Source organism: Colobus angolensis, unplaced genomic scaffold (genome assembly GCF_000951035.1).
Source record: "Colobus angolensis palliatus isolate OR3802 unplaced genomic scaffold, Cang.pa_1.0 Scaffold334, whole genome shotgun sequence".
Classification (NCBI taxonomy): domain Eukaryota; kingdom Metazoa; phylum Chordata; class Mammalia; order Primates; family Cercopithecidae; genus Colobus; species Colobus angolensis.
In genome coordinates this window covers 325298-331297 of record NW_012116644.1, presented here as the reverse complement: position 1 = coordinate 331297, position 6000 = coordinate 325298, and positions in this window count along the sequence as shown.

The window sequence follows — 6000 nt, the reverse complement described above, 5'->3', positions numbered from 1 at the left end:
AAAAAAAAAAAAAAAAAAAAAAAAAAACCAACAATGAATCGGATTCAAATTTAACTCTTTAAATTTATTGCTAGTTTACAACATAATAGAAATAGTGGCATTACTGGGAACATCCAGAGCCTGACAAGGAGGACCCAGCCTGGGGCAGAGAAGGGGCTCTGGGACTAAAACAGGAAGATCTGTGGGATGTTCATTCTATATTTACAACATTTTTTCTACAATTATATTAGAACCAAAAACACTGTCCAGAAGTTCTTCTGAGAAGAAAGCTATAATGTATGTATTCTTAAGATAGACAGTAACAACTAAAATGGTTCAATTGAGTGTTATTTTGTTTGGGTTTTTGTTTCAGCTTAATTCGGTTTGGGCAGCTTTAATTCTGTCCTTCTGCTTCAAATAATGTACAAGCCACTATATGAATTAGCTTCCAATTTTCCTGAAATCTTATCTATGTTTTCTTTTCTTTTTCTTTTCTTTTTTTTTTTTTTCTTTTGATGGAATCTCAATCTGTCACCAGGCTGGAGTGCAGTGGCTCAATCTCAGCTCACTGGAACCTCCACCTCCCGGGTTCAAGGGATTCTCCTACTTCAGCCTCCCGAGTGGCTAAGACTATAGGCGTGCGCCAACACACTCGGCTAATTTTTGTATTTTTAGTAGAGATGGGGTTTCACCATGTTGGCCAGGCTGGTCTTGAACTCCTGACCTCAAGTGATCCGCCTGCCTAAGCCTCACAAAGTGCTGGAATTACAAGTATGAGCCACCGCATCTGGCCTTTTCATTTGCTTTTACTTACCTATCTTCTTCAGTAAACTCTCAAAATCTATTATGATTATAAATATACCTTACATTGATGTTTCATTTAGTAGACAAGAACACACATATCTTATTAACTCTTATAATAACTCCATGCAATATATACTACTATTACTACTCTAAAAATAAAGAAAAAGCAATTAAAATAACTGATTTATTTTCAGTCCTAGTAACAGCTAACATTTATTGAATACTTGTAATGAGCAAGACCTTGTGCTAGGTGCTATATCAGCATTGTTTCTTAATTCTCTCGATGACCCAGTGAGGCAGATATTATTAACCTTCCTTATGCTAGAATGAGAAAACATAAGCTCTAGCAAGCTTAAGTAACTTGCCCACCATCACATAGCTAGTAATTGGCATAGCCAAGATTTTCCTGAGGTTACATAACCACCAAACAGCAGGCTCAGCACTAGAACCTAGGTTTTCTGATTCTGAATCTGGGGCAAACCTATTACTGTTCTTTTCTTTCCACTTCAAGCTCTGTATTATGGCAAAACACATTTGGTTGCCTTCTTTGGTTCAAATATTCTAAATAAAAAGTGTTGGAAGGCATCCTAATAAACGGAAGTATTTTCTCTAGCAGTTATGCTTCACACACAAGAAGGAAGAGCAGAAAGAGTTAAAAGACATCACTGAACTGATTTATCCTGTAATTTATCTGGTGCTATAAAAATGAACGACTTCTTCAGTTTCCTGATGGCTTTTCTGTCTTAAAGGTGAAATGCCCTCCGGGTTCATAAATAGGTTTTGTTCTTTTGGAGTGCTCAATGTTCCAAAGTGTTTTTTATCTTTAAAATATTAAGTAAACACTGCATAGTACTTAAATGGGCTCTGGGGATATTTCTGGTTTGATTCTGGCCCTTCAGCAAAGCTACTCAAGTAGAGATCTGGAGAACTAATCAAAAGAAAAGTAAATTCACAGCAGTCTCTAAATATTTTATAGCATAACGTTTCAGTGTTTCACCTGCCTGCCGCCTCTGCTGATTCGTGAGCAGCTGCCCTGTGACCGTGGACTGTGCTGCCTTCATGGATGCTGCGTCCACCGAAGTCAGACCCAGCAGCTAGAGACTGGCTGAAGAGAGGAAGGTGTCAGCATCCGCCTGCTGCAACCTCCTTTTTCTTTTTTGACTTCCCCTCTGTAGGAAAGCACATTAGGAGCTGCTTGAGATGAACAATAATTTGTCAGGTTTTCGTCATTCCTCTGGCAGCAGTGTCTAGAAGGAGCACTTAACACTGCACAGAGAAAATGGTTCCCAGCCATTGACTTCCTCCCCGGAAGCAGCCAACCATTTCACAAATGGGGACCTGGAGAGTAGCAGGAATATTCTGGCTCAAACCCTCCCCTGCTGCTGAGAAGAACAAAACCAGCCACTAAACACTTAGTTTGCCAACGGGATGTGTCAGTAGCATCACCATCTATACACAAAGGCCTTTTAATAGCAATTCTAGATGAAACTCCAACACATTTCCCACCTATCTGAACTCTTGAAGTTCCAAGAGCAACATCAGTCAGGGGATTTATTTTTAAGGCATGTCCTACACTCAATAAAAGAAAAAAAAAAAAACAAACTGAAAACCTTTTTCCAGACTAGTAAGTAGTCATGCCTGTGAGTGCACACACACACCTAAAGACAGACATTGTGATTTTTTTTCTGGGCCCCAGCCATATTCGCCATCAATTTAAGCCACTAAAGTGGGTTCTTACAGTGGTTTAGAGCAGCAGTCCCCAACCTTTTTGGCACCAGGGACTGGTTTCATAGATGGCAATTTTTCCATGGGCTAGAGTTGGGGGAAGGTTTTGGGATGACTCAAGCACATTACATTTATTGTGCACTTTATTTCTATTATTATTATATTGTAATATATAATTAAATAATTATAAAACTCACCATAATGTATAATCAGTGGGAGCCCTGAGCTAATTTTCATGCAACCAGATGGTCCCATCTGGGGGTGATGGGAGGCAGTGACAGATGATCAGGCACTAGATTCTCATGAGGAGCACACAACCTAGATCCCTCACATGCGAAGTTCACAATATGGTTCCCGTTCCTATGAGCATCTAATGCTGTCACTGATCTGACAGGAGACGGAACTCAGGCAGTAATACAAGTGATGGGGAGCAGCTGTAAATACAGATGAAGCTTCGATGGCTTGCCTGCCACTCACCTCCTGCTGTGCAGCCCGGTTCCTAACAGGCCACTGTCCCGTATCAGTCTGTGGCCTAGACTGATAGGGGTTGGGTACCCCTGGTTTAGAGAATGTGAACTTCATTTTTCTACCTGTTTTTCCAAAGACCTGAGCTACTACAGCGTAGATAAAGGGAAAAAAAACACAGAGACCTCATACCCACGGCATTTCTTCTTTTCTCCAAAATCCATATGTGCACTAAGAGGTTCCCATCTACTCTGGAAACATGAGACTTAAATCCACCTGACATGTGCAGTTGGGCCACACCACCTAGGATCTCTTGATATTCAGACTTACAGGAAGGATGAGATGCCTCAGAAGCAAGGAACTCAAATGCGGCCCAGGATTGAAGTTCAGACATAAATGGCATGTGCAACATTAAAAAAGGGATGGAGGGTAGTGGGTAGGCAGCGGTCAGGAGAAGAATGTGGTAAGTTGCCTGGGAGCTATGCAGAGTCCCTGGGAAAGAAATCATTCCAAGTGAAAGAGGTATCTAACATGATGAATCAGACTCAGCAACAGAGTCTACCATTGAGGAAAGTGGCAATTGTGAGTACCTAGAAGTGGCTGTTTGACCCTGCCCTACCCAGAAGAAAGGTGAGACGGCTGCCTGGAGTTGCAGCAAAGCATCACGGCCATCTAGGGCAGGGTATATGGTGTAGCACCCAGTAGGGCAGTGGCACCCAGTAGGGCAGTGACAGCAGCCACTTACCCATGAGCATGTGTGGACACCTCCTAGAAATGCACTGAGAAGCTAGAGTATGAGGAAACTCCAGGGAGTCAAGTTGTCATGCTGCCTTGAAGTCTCTGTTTTGAGAGGTATTCAGCCAGAAAAATCATGGAACTACATATTAGCGGGTCATATTCATATCTTCTGGATGCTTCGGGTTACTAAAGCACAATTATTCATTTTCAGTTATGTATTTTAAGAGGTTATAAGCTACCCACTCTAGAGGTATACCAGCTGCTTAAATTCCCAATATGAATTTTATATGGGAACCCATCTATATTTTTAGCTTCCCTGCGTTCTTATTGAATCTACAGCCATCATTTCAGACAGGTGGTGTCTGAATATCAATAAATATAAATAATATCTGAAGCCGAAGTTCGTATATGCCAAGGCATCTACACAAACATCTCCACTTAGAGTAATGTGGACATTTCTAATGTACAAAGTGGTCAACACTTTTGGAATCTGTATTTGCAATTCTTTTACATTTACTTCAATGTTACCCTAATTTTCAGAAATCAATGCAAATTATAGAGAACACATGGTTTTTGCTTTGAATAGAAAGTATATTTGGCCGGGCGCAGTGGCTCATGCCTGTAATCTTAACACTTTGGAAGGCCAAGGTAGGTGGATTGCCTGAGTTCAGGAGTTCGAGACCAGCCTGGGCAACATGGTGAAACCCCATCTCTACTAAAAAGACAAAAAAATTAGCCAGGCATAGGGGTGGGTGCCTGTAATCCAAGCTACTCAGGAGGCTGAGGCACAAAAATCACTTGAACCCGGGAGGCAGATGTTGCAGTGAGCCAAGATCGTGTCACTGCACTCCAACCTGGGTGACAGAGCAAGGCTCTGTGTCAAAAAAACAAAACAAAACAAAAGTATATTTGAGTTGATTTCTTTCTTGACAAAGTCTTTTGAGATGTGATAGTGGAGAATTATAATGTACCCTGCAGTCCATATATTTTATTGCTATACCTTTCAAATGAATTATTTTTAAAGTAATTGAAAAAGGTTTCAATCTTATGTGAAAAAGCAGCAGTCATCCTATTTTTCTGGCCCTCTTTACAACAAAACTCCTTGAAAGAACTGACTTCACTTTTTCTCTGCTCATTCTTTCCTGAATGCATTCCAATATGTTCTATCTCTCACGCACTATGTTGACAAATCCAGTGTCAATTCTTAGTCCTTATTTTACTCAATCTATGAGCAGCAGTTGACACCTCTGTACATTCCTTTTTTCTTAACTCTTAAATATATTTCTCCGGTATGGACCTCTCTTTTGAACTTCAGACTCATATATCCAACTGCCTATTTCAGTTCTTCACTTGATAACTAAGTTATTTCAAACTTAACATAGAAAACCTAAGTCTTCGTTTCTTCTTACTCTACCTGGTTCTTCCTCCTAATTCAATAAATGTCAACTCCATTCCTTCATAGGCAAAAAAAAAAAAAAAAAACCCTGGAGTCGCCCTTGACTACCCTCTTTCATCCTCACCCCAAGATCAAATTTGTCACAAATTCTGTAAGATTGACTTTCAAAATATATCCCAATTCTAACTACTTCTCACCGCCTCCATCACTGCTACCCTCATCTGAGTTTCCATCATTTCTCATCTGGATAATTGTAATGATCTCCTAACTGGTCTTCCTGTTTCCACCCCCTTGTTCCCTATAGTCTTTCTGCACACAGGAGTCCATCACAATGTCTCTGTTAAAACATAATCAGATTATGTCTGCTCAAACACCTTGCTGTCTGTCACAGAGTGAAATCTAAATTTCCTACCAGGTCTACAAGATCTGACCTAATTTGGAGCTCATCATCTCTTTAATGTCATCTCCTACTACTCACTCCCTAGTTTCTTCCACACAGCAAGGCTGACCTACTTGCTCTTCCTTCAACACTTTAACACGTTTCCATCTGAGAGCCTCTGCACTCACTGTCCCCACTGCCTGGAGTTATCTTCTCCCATCTTAATAGCTCATTCCTTCCCTTTCCTCTGGTCTCTGCTTAAATATACTCTTACCAGAGAGGCCATTCCTGCTGTCCTGACTACTGTATATAAAGAAAACACTTTCCACTTCCACTCATCACCCTTCTTCCTCTTTCCTGGTTTTGTTTCCCCTTCAGACTATTAATGGTTACCTGACATAATCATTTGCCCTCTGCCACTAGAATATGAGCCCATTGAAAACAGTGAGACATTATCTCCTTTGACCACCGGTACAACCTCCATCACCCAGAACATTATCTCACACATCTAATA